This window comes from Thermobia domestica, chromosome 3 (genome assembly GCF_964235325.1).
Source record: "Thermobia domestica chromosome 3, izTheDome1.hap1.1, whole genome shotgun sequence".
Classification (NCBI taxonomy): domain Eukaryota; kingdom Metazoa; phylum Arthropoda; class Insecta; order Zygentoma; family Lepismatidae; genus Thermobia; species Thermobia domestica.
The window spans coordinates 45,444,093-45,458,804 of NC_137456.1; the positions used below are offsets into that span (position 1 = coordinate 45,444,093).

The following is a 14,712-nucleotide window of genomic DNA, read 5'->3' on the forward strand; positions in this document are numbered from 1 at the left end:
ACTATTTTTTTAAAATATTTTTTTTATTTCCTTGAAGATGAGAAACGGAAGAAATATTTTGTTGCCATAACAAATAAATAAAAAGGAAACGCATAGTATTCTAGCTTTCAGGTACAATTGTACTAACGCTTTAGGCAGTGGTGCCCACCCCCCCTAATGTCCATGACGCACCCCCCCTCAATTGCCTATCCGTAGGTGTTCTTCCATGAAAAAAAAATATTTTCGATTAATTTTTACACCCTCTCAAACATATTTATATAGATTTTTAACCCCCTCAAATATTTCAATGACGCAGTTTGCGTCATAGCCCCCCTTGTGGGCACCCCTGCTATAGGGGAAATTTTTAACAATAATTCCTTCACGCTGTAGTTTTAGTTTTAAGAGCATAAGAAATTATTCATCATCACACACAGAGACAGACATTATATTATATATATATATATATATATATATATATATATATATATATATATATATATATATATATATATATATATATATATATATATATATCTGTGTGTGTGCCCACCCTAATTTACATTTAGCCCCCCCTAAATTTCGAGGCTGGCTACGGGCCTGAATACCGAGAAAGCTAATTAGATTAATTAAGATATGTTTAAATGACTCCCAAAGTAAAGTCCGGGTAGGAAAATTTTTGTCCACGAGCTTTCACGTCGAAAATGGCCTGAAACAAGGAGATGCGTTGTCGCCATTATTATTTAACTTTGTTCTGGAATACGCTATAAGGAAAATCAAAGATAGTAACCAGGGTCTATAGTTGAACGGTATTCACCAGGTTATGGCATATACTGATGATGTAAATTTAATAGGGGATGATAGGAGAACAATAGGAAGAAATGCAGAGATTTTATTAAACGTTTACAGGGACATGGGTTTAGAAGTAAGTGCAGAGAAAACTAAATACATGGAAGTGCGTCGGGACCATAATGCAGCAAATTATGGATGCATTAAAATATTAAATAATACTTTTGATAAAGTAGATAGTTTCAAATATCTAGGATCAATATTAACAGAAGAAAATCATATTCACGAAGAAACTAAATGTCGACTAAAAGCAGGCAATTCGTGTTACTATTCGGTTCAAAATCTCTTGACGTCGCGAATTCTGTCGAGGAATTTGAAGCTTAAAATATACAAAACTATATCAGTTCCAGCAGTGTTTTACGTTTTGTCCGCTAGGCCTAGGCTATATTGAATTCTACACTTTTAGCATCCGATTCATACACAGCGAAGTCCAATATCTCTATATACATGATTTCAGATTCATAGCATGTTTCTTCGTAATTTGTGTCCGCCAGGTGGATCCGTCATTTCGATTTGTAAACATTGATGTCAGATTCGTATTCAGCTACCTTTCAAACCTATATATATACACCACGTCTCAAAACAATTACGTCATAGCTTCTTATTTTAACCACGTTTTCTGGTGTTTCGGAGCGAGCCTTGTTCTGATCTTTAAATGGCCGCCACGTTCCCTACAGGCCCCATTCAAGCGAGATATTTCACATGTGAAGTATACTCGGTGTGACCTTTCCAACGATATATAACACATGCAGATCCGCGAGTACCACTTCATGTACTTCCCTACTAAGCAATAGAAATCTTTCTCTTATGGCGACGGTGCCGTATAGTTTATTTAATTTTCCTCTATTTGTACTGAAATATTGGTGCATGTTAACGATTGCAAGATTAACGAAAAGCATAATATTAAACTTTCACTCTTCCATCTCTTTGAAGTGGAAGTTCCCTAATTCGTGCAAGTAAATACAGTGGCGTATACAGAATGTTATCAAAGGGGATTCAAGGACTCAATCTCATATGGTTTCAGGACACGGTGATTTCTGTATGTCTTAACACAGTAAATATTCATTTTTCCATATCTTGCTCCAGCAGAGTTAAAACCCTGACCCCCTTGCCACTGAGTGAATGAGATTCATATTTCGGGTGTCGAAAGGTCCTTGTGCTTGCATCTCCAGTAGTCCAAAACAACTTCTATCACCCTCGTCTACGGGACCCATTCCATAACGGTTTACGTCAACCAAACGTTACGATAATAGCCATAGCAGCATGGTCGGAGCTATGGGGGCATTGCACCCAACTTTTTGACAAAAAATTAAAACTCTGCAATAGTCCAGGAAGTATTCCACAGATCGAGACCGAGCAACCGACTGTCCCCCACCAGTCAATTCCTAACTTCGCCCATGCATAGCAGTTATAATTGATTTCTGGAAGTTTTGCGTTCTTTACACTGCAATTTTTGCGAAAGCTAGAATAGGATAATGCTCTATGAAATAAAGCAGCTGGAATTTGTGCAAGTGAACTATTTGTTCTCATTTTGAAGACTAAAAATCTTTCACATAAGCCTATCAAATTTTTATCTCTTTATGATCACCGAATCAAAAGGAACGCAAAATCAGAAAAATCTGGCATTTCTCATATGGGCTTGTTAAAAAAAAAAATGTGCGTCAACTATGGCGCAAACGATAACCCGTTATCATACTAAAAATAATCTAGATCCATTCAATAGTTTTTAGTATGTTTATGGAATCACAATCGGATGAACTTTTTAACAGGGCATGGCATTACAGGTAGAGATTGAGTAGGAAATCAACTTCGAGTGTTACCAACTGTAAAGCGACGTTCGACTCAAAGCAAACAAAAAGTAGAACATATTTCCGATGTAGGCCTACTCAAGGTAGTGTAGGATCCTGATATGATATATTAGTCTAGCAAGATATTGTCGTGTTATGACTAATGTTATTGCGATAGCTTACTTATCTGCTTGAAAAAAAAAAAAATCTAGGAGAAAAACTTCAGGGAACCTGTGTTCAAATTGGTTTCACTTACCTTACTGATCGTGAGTTGGCACAGGGCGTAACCGACGAGATATTCCCCTCGTAACAAGGAGTACCGAAGCTACACGAAATCCTTCTGCGATCTCGTCAATAATCTGCCCACGCGAGAGGCTAGCTTTAACATCGCGTGGACTCGTTACTCCGTCGGTGTTTGGACGAGTTTCGTCACTTGGTTACTGCTATCACTGTTGTGAGCTGCGCAGTTTCACAATCCAACAACATGGCAACATCGCAACGGGTGCTTTACAGTTCAAAATTCTCGATTTTTGTCGGGTATGTACACTTCTCGATTATCATTCAGGCGTGTACGAACAGTATGTGTCCTTGTGCCCAGTTCATGTGTGTTCCGGCTGGACAGATAATACACATTTGATTTTTCAAATAGTGCGAGGATTTTTTCAGCAGCTCATGGAACACGTAGGTATACATCATATGCTTTGGAGACCAATATGTTTAAAAGAAGAGTGACATGTTCCAAAGTTAAGATATTTAAAAGGGTTGTGTGAATTCTTTTTAATAGGTGAGGGTGAGGAAAACAATAATCTAAAAATCACATTTTAAAAAAGTCAAAATAAAAAGATGAATTTGCCAAATATAGTCAAATGCCTGGGTCTTTATTTTTCTTTCTTTTCTTCGCTGTTTTCAAAATAGCGGAAACATAAAATGATTATAGCCTATTAAAATGTGGTCTTCATGAAGGTCCAGTTATTAGAAATTACTACTACGAAAAGAAGTGGCTAGCATCTTTATGATATTATTTCAACATGAGTGCCGATAATGGAGATATGTTATGACGCAAAGAACATTATTGAAACTATAGTTACATCTAGAAAACAAGTGTTTCGTTCCACTGTGAAAAAAAAAAAAACTATGGTAAATTTCCAAAGTACACAAATTAAGTTTTGTGAAACAGGAAGCAAGCAAGAGATTTATAACATTTAGATGCAATTAAAAGATGAAGGCAGAGAATCCTTTTCTTCGAACGTTTAATCCGTACCAAAATCGGTTTCTCGCTTTTTCTTACAATTATTACTAAACGGAAACCCACACTAAGACCGGAAATTGTACCACTTCCGGTTACAATACAAGAATGAGAGCTGAAATGACATCTGCTATTGGGATCTTGAATCTGTATCAAAATGCCGTTTGTTGCTTCCTATTACTGATTTCTGTCTATGGAAATCAATCTTGGAACGGAAATGGTACGGTAGTAGATATCTACATATATATATATATATATATATATATATATATATATATATATATATATATATATATATATATATATATATATATATATATATATACACCAGTATAACTCGATCGTCTGGAGCAATTTCAACCAAACTTGGTACACACATGACTTGCAGTCTGGAAAAAATATTTTCGTGGTAAGATTCTCCTAGCACTCCCCAAGGATGAAATGTAAAAATAATAATAAAAAACGACTAATGTCAATGTCGAATTTATAGCTTTCGGGATCGCTGAGACACACCCAATACCGTTTCAGTCCAAGTTCAGCCTTCAATGGGGGTAAAACCTCCCTAGCACCCTCTTAGGGGGGAAGGGAGACGTAAAAATAATCGAGGATGATCTATATTAGTGTCGAATCCATAGTGCTTGGGCTCCCCGATATGAATAGTGACACTACCGATGACAAATTCAGCCCTCATTATTACCCCTAGGGAGATGGAAACGAATGACATGTAAAAATAATCGAAAACATCCCATATTAATTTCGAATTTATAGTTTCAGGTTTGCTGAGGTGAATAGTGATAATCACAATGCCAAGAAAACTTCCTTGAAGGCACGGAGTGAAACTTAACGTGATCTAAATATTTCAGGCTCTATGCAGAGTCGTTTTTACCATTGTATTAAACGTTTGATTAACTCGTGATGCAAACTTCCGCATTTAGAAAAACGTTAGTGAAGTAAACAATGATTTATATCGAAAAAGGCAAACCTTAAATTTTTCGCAAGGTAGTCCAAATACAGCAGCAAAATTCGATGTACATGATACCTATTACTTCTTAAATTGATTTATCCTAATGTGTTGGGACAACCCTGCGGAAAAGTCAAGGCTGGCTTCTTCTTCTTCTTCTTCTTTTTAATGCAGCGGACTCTTTTTAATTCGAACTTGGATAATTCGAATTATTGAACAATTCGAACAAAAGTTTATTCCCCTTGGAAACTGTACGTAAAACAATGGTAAAAAAAAAAAAAAAAAAAATCGTGCATAAATTGAACTTTTGAACCTCCCGTTTGAATAATTCGAAGTATTTACAGTAGAAAATTTTGCAATGTTCGACAGATTGCAAACAGAACAATGTAATTTCAACTGTTTTTTTGTTTATCTGTTATCTTATCCAGAGACGACCGTGGGAAAGAGTAAGAGTAAAGATACCACCTCCACTGGACTTCCTTCCCCTTTAAAGAAGTGGAACAAAAGTAGGATTCATCTGATAATGATAAAGAAGATGAAGACGAGATCGGCGATGAAGCAACGAAAGAACGTGTACCTTGAAAAATTAAGACAATTTATTGAATTTCAACCAAATGTGACTGAGAACGTGTTTCACGCAATTAATGAAATTGAAAATTTTGTTGAATGCATGAAAACAAACAAACAAACCAAAAAAAAAAAAAAAAAAAACGAAAATCACGACTTTTTTTTTTTTTCAAGTGAAAGAATAACAGATAATTAAGGTTTTGTGAGTGTATGTGGTACTGATGTAGTATATAAATGTGTTTTCCATTATACGTTTGATTTAATTTATGAGAGTACAGTTCGTGTGCGGCAATATTGGATCACAGAAAATGTGATGCTTTAAAGCTAAAGTGCATTACATGTCAATTAGTTTTCATGTACAGTACAGTTATTTTGTTCCCTTGATTTTACTTGAAAATTAGTGTTTTTGGTTCATTCGAATTTTGGATAATTCGAATATTTTGGTGTCCCCTTGGACTTCGAATTAAAGAGACTCCGCTGTATATAAATCGTTGTTTACTTTACTAACTTGTTTCTAAATGCGAAATTTAGCATTATGCATTAGTCAAATGCTTGATGTAACGCTGAAAAACGACTCTGCGTAGAGTCCTTGGTGTTTAGTATCGTAACTGTGTTCGTTCAGTGTGATTAGAAGAAGCTAGAAGAAATAAACCAATATACTAGGAAGTAAGAATCAAGAAAAGCTGAAAATGGAATCAACATTTCTCTGCACTATGTCTTTCATCTTGCGTTTTATTATTAACTTTTCTATTTTAGTTTACTTTCAGGTGATGGGAGAAGCTGTTCTCAAGAGTTTAGCCAATAACAATTTTAATGGATGACATAATAAAGAAGAATTTATTTCATGTATTAATTGTTTGTGTCCTTTTACAGGGTTTTCTTTTTTGTATAAAATAAAATTTTAAAAAAATAAATATTAAAAGGGCATGGTTTAAAGTATTAGATGAAATTATATATATATAATATATATACACAGTGGCGGATCCAAGGGGGGCTATAGCCCCCCTTCCTTGACGCTCAGGTTTACACTGGATAAAATGGGCTTCAATCCAGCTTTACACTGGATAAAACGGCAAACTATGGTTTAGCCCCTCCCTTGATCATATCCTGGATCCGCCACTGTATATATATATAAAGTTGCTCCTCCTCACACTGCTGAGGAGTGTATAGCCGAAAAGAAGAAGAGATAAAATTAAAGAAAAGTAAAAGATACTGCCCTGTAATAAGTCAAAAAATAATTGGTCAAGGCGGGAAGAATGGAGCCTTTAATAAAACAAAACTCCTAATACTGTTTAAATCTAAGTTTAGCCTCCAATAAGGATGACATATGTTATAGTTTAAAGTGGGAAAGAACGACATGTAAAAACAATCGAAAATAACCGATATTAGTGTCTAATACATAGTTTTCTGCATCGCTGAGATGACTGGTATTCTCGGTATCATTTTAGTACACGTTCAGCCCACATCGTCATTGTGGGTGAGAAGGGGTGAAACATAGAATATCCAAAATGACCGAGAATTGTGTCGAATCCATAGTTTTCGGGACTAATATGTTTGAAATACCTTTTGGAACATAATTAGGATGAATCTCAAGGTAGGTTTTATTATGTCACTTCAATTAATTTCGTATTCTACGGGGATAAATGTTTGAAAATTTATTCCCCAAAAGTAGATATCTTATGGATTCTTTATTATTACAACTTATTAGTATTTTCTTACTTTAAAAAAAATCTATGAGATAAGAACTCAGCGAACGAGGAAGGGGTAATATGTAAAAGTAATCGAAAACAACCAATGTTAGTGTCTAATCAATAGTTTTCGGGGTTAGTGAGATGAATAGTGGCACTTCCGATACCGTTTAAGTCCAAATTCATCACTCATGCGGATAAGACATCCCTAAGACTCCTACAAGTGGTAGTAGGAAAAGGATGGCTGTAAAAAAATGAAAAAAAAAATACATATTAATGTTTAATCAATCCGGCTCACTGTGATGAGTAGTCACACTCTCGCTACAATTAAAGTCCAGGTTCAGGTCCGATTATCACCCTTAGGGGGTAGTAAGACGGTGACACGTGAAAATAATCGGAAACAACGTATATTATTGTCGAGCCCATAGTTTTCGGAGTCGCTGAGATTAATAATGACACTTCCGATCCCTAACACCCTCTCAGGTGGTTGTAAGAAAGGGAAGACATGTAAAAATAATCGAAGACAACTGCTATTAGTGTTAAATCCATCGTTTTCGGGGTCAGTGAAATGAAGAATCACACTCTCGATACCATTAGAGTCCAAGTTCAGGCCTGATTATCACTTCTAGGGGGTAGTAAGATGGTGGTGAAAGTAATCGAAAATGACGTCTATTATTGTTGAGTGCATAGTTTTCGAATTTGCTGAAATGAATTGTGACACTTCCGATACCGTTTATATCCAAGTCCAGCCCCTGTATGGATAAGATACTCCAGGGTGGTGTGCAAAGAGGAACGACATACAGGGTGTTACAAAAGTTTGTCATAATATTTTGGAAATGGATTCCACACATCTAAATACGAAAACAAAAAGTTCATGTAAGCTTGTGGTCGGAAGTGCATAGGGGTTTCGTAGTACAGCGTGCCAAAAATGTGAAAAAGTGAACTAGAAAGGTCCACAGTTCAACTACTGTAGAAACTACTATGTGACCTATCCAAATATCCATCTTTCAGAACCTCCGGTACTTGCACAATCATTTTTAGAGAGGTTGTTTAGGCTACTTGAACACTCTCCATCTACCTCTCTAAAAATTGTTGTGCAAGTAACTGGAGCATTTTTAAACTTCCTCAGTGGTCAGCGGCGTCATTTCAGACTTTGCTTGGGGGGGTGGTGGAACAAGGGCACCACCAACGTAAGACTTTCAGGTCTTGTACTAGTATATTAGTAGACAATCGCTAAAGTATATGTATTCCTCAAACTCTTGGGGGGGACAATTGCCCCCTCCTGCCCTCCCTAAATGACGCCCCTGTCAGTGGTGTCTTGACCCGACTACGAGATCCCATAGTAGTGGAGCTATGAACTTTTAGAGTTAACTTATTTTATGTTTTCGGCACTCTATAACTCCGAAACTATTCATTTTTGAGCACAGGTCCATATGAACTTTTTTCTTATTTTGATGTTAGGAATCTGATCCCAAAACATTGTGAAATATTTTTGTGACTCCCGGTATAAAGTTAATCTAAAACGACTGATAGTCATATTCCCGGCGGGAGCTCATGTGGTTCGGATTCCACGTTAATCAGTAGGTCCACGTCTCATATAGCCTCGCTGCTGAAAGGGACGCTAAACTAAAATCAACAACAACAACAACAACTGATAGTCATGTCGAATTCATAGTGTGTAAATCTAAAATGTCAGTGTCGAATTCATAGTTTTCGGGTTTACTGAGATGAATAGTGACATTCCAGATACCGATACCAATTCTCGGGTAGAGAGGTGTGTAGATTTAAATAAAATGTACTGCACATTACTCGGAGCGGACAGGAAAAAAATAACCACGTAAAAATAGAAGTGCTAACGAAGGTGACATCAAAACAAACGTTCGAAATTTCACGTCTTAATTCCCTATTTTTGTGTGTGCAAAATATTTCCTGAAATTCTGAATGACTTCAAAGTATGCCAGCCTACAAAAAACTATCTTAAAATCCAAATTCTTACGTTGAACTTCCAGGGGAGGAGTAGCGAGAAGTATCAGTATTACAACCCACCGCCTCCCCCCAAAAGTCCGTCCTGGATCCACTCCTGTGGTGAACTTCTAACTGTTGTAATTTGCCGGTAGCAAGATTTTGTAAAAGCTGACTTAGCCTGCCATCTGGCGTCAAAATTATAAACTAATGCGGTAACTGCTCGATTAGGGCTGCCAGACATCCTCTTTTTCCAGGACATGATCTCTTTTTCGGTTTTCAACTGTTTCAACTTTAATATGAGTAAATACGTATTTATTTACAAACATATCTTTGTAAATAATTGTTATGTTAATATTATTGTATAATTTAATATTTTATTTCGAGGGAAATACAAGTCATTCAGCTGTAAGTATAAAGGAGAAAAATATTTCCGTAATCGGTACTATTGAAAAAGTTCAGTTGTAGCTATATTTGTATTAATTATATTTTCTCGCTATACCATTACCATCTGCAGCGTAATTTCAGATGTTTTCTGGGGTGATCTAAGTACAGTTTCCCTCCTTCCCAGTGCCGTAACAATGGGCGGTGCAAGTGGTGCAACGCACCGGGGCCCCGTTGAGCCCGTTAATTTACTCAGTATGCTACTGAATACTTATATTTTATTACTCATTTTCTTATGTGCGAGAAAAAATAATTGTCAATTTTAAAATTGCCGGCAATTTTAGTAATATTTTATCCTTTGTTTTGGGGGCCCCCAAGCCTAGAGTCCTCGCTGGACCCTTTTATTATTCACCTTTATATATATATATATATATATATATATATATATATATATATATATATAGATAGATAGATAGATATAGATAGATAGATATAGATATAGATATAGATATATAGATATATATACTCTACTTCATCTTTTCGGGAAAAAATCATTGTCAGTGTTAAAATTGTCAACAATTTTATTAACATATTTATTGTTTTGGGGCCCCCGAAACCTATAGAACCATTTTTTATGTGTAAGAAATAATCATTGTGGTGAAATTCTAGATTACTTACAACTTTCGTAACTTTTGTTTTTTCGTTTTTGGGGTACCTAAGCCCAGCGGTCCTTGCTTATTACTCGTTTATTACTCGGCACTGAATACTTATATTCTGTTATTTATTTCTTATGTGGAAGAAGTAATAATTGTGAAATTTTAGATTATGAGTAGGTCTATTTTCGTAACATGTTTTCTGTTTTTGGTTCCCCAAACTTAGGGACCCACTGAAACCGTTTATTACTCAGTATTGAATAAGTACTTATATTCTGTTATTCGTTTCTTATGTGTGAGAAGTAATCATTGTGAAATTCTAGATTACTAGCAATTTTGGTAACATTCTTTTCTGTTTTTTGGGGCCCGCAAGCTCAGTAGCCGATGCTAACCTGTTTATTACTGAATACTTATATTCTGTTATTTGTTTCCTATGTGGAGGACTATGAACATCTTGTTCGTGAAATTTCAATCAGCAACCAAATCGACATACAACGGTGCAAAGGGCAGAGATTTGATGGAGCATCAATAATGAGCGGAGTTTGTGGTGGCTTACAAGCAAGAATTAGTAATTTTTGCCGTTCATTGCGGTGCGCATAATCTGAATCTTGTTATTACCGATGCTGCAAGTCTCCACATACGTTTCCATTTTTTTTTTTTTTTTAATGCTTTCCTTTTTTATATATTTTCCTTTTTTAGTTCTAGTGCTCCTAAATGGCCACTTTTAGCACTTTGGTGATGAAATGGCTTCAAAATTAAAGATGAAAACTGATAAACAATGTATAACTAGGTGGCAAACAACCTGTTAGTTGCATTGAAGACAGAATTGAGCCTCGTATCCACGGGGGGCTAGGGCGCCGGGCCGCCCTAAATCTTCACTGCCCCCCTAAAATTTTCACGGTAGGCTTGCAAATAAACTATAATATGGTGATGAAATATAATATGGGTGGGTCGGGCCCCCCTAACTTCTACCGGGTTGGTTACGGGCCTGACAGAATTACTGATGTTCAAAAATCCCTTACCGCAATTTGTCTGACAACTGACAAGTAAAAACAGTAAAAAACAGATTAGTTGAGAGCAGATGAGACATTTAAAGAAAATATTCTAGTGTTTATGTTTGTAACTTCCAAAAGTTTGCAGTCTTCTGGCATTGCTCTGGAGAGAAATCTCAAGAAATTACTTCAGCAAATGAAAGATCTGCGGGGAAAGTATGACGTGCTTGTAAAATCCACAAAAGACCTGTGCTCGGAATTGAGTATTTCAGACACATTTCAAGAGATACACAAAAGGTTTGCAAAGAAACATTTTGATGAACTGACTACGGATAGTAGACTAGATGTATCGGAAGATATATTTCGTGTCACTGTGTTTTAGCCTATTCTGGATGTATTGTGTCACAACTTAGCACCCGTTTCCACGGAATGACTGAAGTACCTAATATCTTTTCTTTTCTCACCCCAACAATATTGTTGTCTGCATCTGAGGAAGACTTTCAGAAATCTGGATATGACTTTGCTACAAAGTACAGTAGTGATGTAAGCTCAGATTTTCCACCGGAAATACTGGTATTCAGAGACTATAATAGGGCTAAAATAGGTAACCTTCGAAAATAGCTCTGTTCTTAGTGGAGAATGGGTATTCTACACCTTTTCCTGTTGTGCTTACCGCATGTGTAATCAAGCCCGTATCTATATATTGTGCTCTAAATAACTTGTCCTCCCCCTCCCCGCACAAACTTATGTCTCAAACAAGGAAACAAGCCGTGATTTTGCAAACATACCAGCTCTTGTTGAGTAGCAGTTTAGGTATTACAACTTACAAAAGTTAAAACGTAATTTTAAATGGCCTAATTCTCTCAATGATGATTATAATGTCGTGTTCTGCCCGAAGGTAGGTGTTTGACCCAAATGTCCCTGGGGAAGGTGAATCCATGGTAGTTTACCGTTGCCTTCTATGGGATGATGATGTACTAAGGACAGGACCTACACACAGCTTAACCTGAGATCCGAACCACTTGTGTCCCTATCAGGAATAGAACTCGGCACCCCTTGATTACAAGGCAACGAACTTAACTACTCATTCATTCGGGATACATTCTCTCAACACTGGCATGTAATTTATTCATGTAGGTTTTAATTTACTATCCGAAGAAAATGCATTCAATTAATTCTTAAGTCATTTTTATATTTTATAATTTCACTTGCATTATGATTGAATTTCTTAAATATTTACTCCTATCATTGTAGTAATAATAAAATATGGAATTGTAAAAAAAAATCGAAATTTTGCCATCCCCTAAATTCTGCCGCCCTGTGCTCGAGCACAGAATAGCACTTACCTAAATAGGGCTTGTGTGTAATTTTTCTAACAAATCCAGTAAGTGTGACTTCTGCTGAATGCTCGATCTCGAAATTAAAGTTCATAAAGAACTACTTGAGAAGTAATACCTTACAAAAAAAGGTCAACAAATGTTGCTATATTAAAAGTAGAACGAAAACAAACTTCAAGACTAAACATAGACAAGCTTGTTTCAAATTTTGCTGATGCTAAAGCTAGGAGAAAAAGCTTTCTGAAACGACTTAATTTTTTTGTTGTATTGTAAGGTACCTTACATGTTTGAATATGGTACTTGTACCGATTATGGCCCGGGTCCCTAATATGGCATACCCACCATATCTCTGCAGATTTACGTTAGTGCTACTAGATGACAATATAAACTATGTCATCTGAGCCGCGCAAATATATTTACGTTTGTCATGAGGACATAGTTTATATTGTCATCTAGTAGCATCAACGTAAATATGCAGATATTGTCTGTGGGCCATATTAGGGACCCGGGCCATAATCGGTACAAGTACCATATTTGAATCCATTACAATAAGTTCATTTTGAAATTGTTTCAGCAGTTGTGCAGCATCCCTGATATTCCTTTTTATTTCTTAATCATGATGTTCTTCTCTTTAAATAACGTGTAAATATCATTTCTTATGTTTTTTTTTTTCTTTAAAAATGTGTGTGATTAATACCTTTTTCATTTTGACTAATATTGAAAAGACATTTTATTTACATTGCACGATTGATATGGTACTGTGCTTTTTAAAAACCCTGTAAAATTACCGTAAATTGTGAAATGCTGTAGTATGTAGATATAAGTTTTCTATCTTATGTTATTCTATTATTTAAGATTACTTTGGAGAGGGTTTCATGGGAGTCGCGAAGATAAGCGGAAGAGATAAAAGCAATTAGAATCTGATACCGGAAAATAATTATTTTTTTGAATTTTGTTCTGGTAGGCATATTTTTATTTTTATACATATTGTTTAGACCAACAAAAATAGGTCTACTAAACATCTTCAAGAGGTGCAGAGTTGTTTAAAAATCAATATAAATGAAAGAGGATCGGATTCGATATTTGTAATATGAGTGAATTGACCAAATTTGGTTTTAATCCATACGCTCTTAGAGAAATTACTGTATCCACTATATACAAGAAATAGTTTCTACTATAATAGAAATAGATGGATATCTTAAGATCTCCGCAATAGATATATTAAAAATCCCGCACAAGCTTATTACAAACCAGAAAAAGGGGATCGCTGGCAAGAGGATGTGATAAAATGGGGATCGTAATAGGAATTAGGTTGAGAACACTGCTTTGGAGAAAAATATTTCTGTGCATATACAGGGTGTTTAATAAGTAATGGTCATAAATTAAACCGTAGATAGTACATGCCAAAACTAACAAAAAAGTCTTAGTAAACATGTGTCCGCAAACGCTTCGTAACGGAGATAGGGGCTGTCAAAAGTTTGGGAAAATGAAGTTTAGAGACGAATATCTCAAAAAGTATGAATCGGACAGAGGGCGGTCCAATGAATGACTATCGAAGTCAGACATGCGCTATGCAGAAATGCATGGTTGATAACTCTGCAATGCGCGCGCAAGGGATTCGCTAAAGAAACGGAAGGAATCCCGGAAAATTGTCTAAGGAAAGGGGGCTCGAGATGAACATCGAGGGCGAGTCTATCCACCAGTAATTCGTACGTCGTGGTACCAGGTCGAAAGCTCGAAAAGATACAAAATGGCGGACAATGTTTACGTGCCGTGTGTGGTTGCATAACCAGCAGGAAATGACAGAGGTAATCGAAGTGTGGTGATGTACGTTCAAAATTGCTCCAGGAAGAATTCCGACAACTAATGCATACGTACAAGTGTGGCAGCACTTAGGTAAATCAAACGGTATGCAAGGCACTGATGAAGCATTATGTGCTAAGCAGTTAACGTAACGAATATCCGCAAACTGGATTGCAATGGGAAAAGCATGACAACATTCGAGTATGTGGGAGGCGAATCTGAAACATTCCGCATTTTGAACGCGTAAATGTATTACAACAAGCAAAAGATGATGGACATGTAGTGTTTCTTCATATCAACAAACAGAAATCATGTTGGTAATGTGTACAGCATTAATCATAAGGTAAACAGTAAATACCCAGATGTGTAACCACAGAAGAGATGCATGAGAAATTAACGTACCTCTATCATTAAAGTAAATGTTGGAAGTGTCGTCCATTCATGCGAATGCATGCTCGTACTCGTTTTCGCAAAGATCCACGCACTCGTGATAACATGTCGGCATCC

The 14,712-nt window shown here is 36.2% G+C and overlaps 1 protein-coding gene across 1 annotated transcript in view; it reads right to left on the reverse strand.

Moving 5' to 3' along the window:
* Positions 1–3,018, reverse strand: part of LOC145680351 (uncharacterized) — a 161,327-nt gene extending 158,309 nt beyond the window's left edge. Inside the window, exon 1 of the mRNA XM_081750751.1 lies at positions 2,869–3,018. The gene's annotated coding sequence lies outside the window, so the exon portion shown is untranslated. The remainder of the gene's footprint in view (positions 1–2,868) is intronic.
* Positions 3,019–14,712: the final 11,694 nt, after the last annotated feature.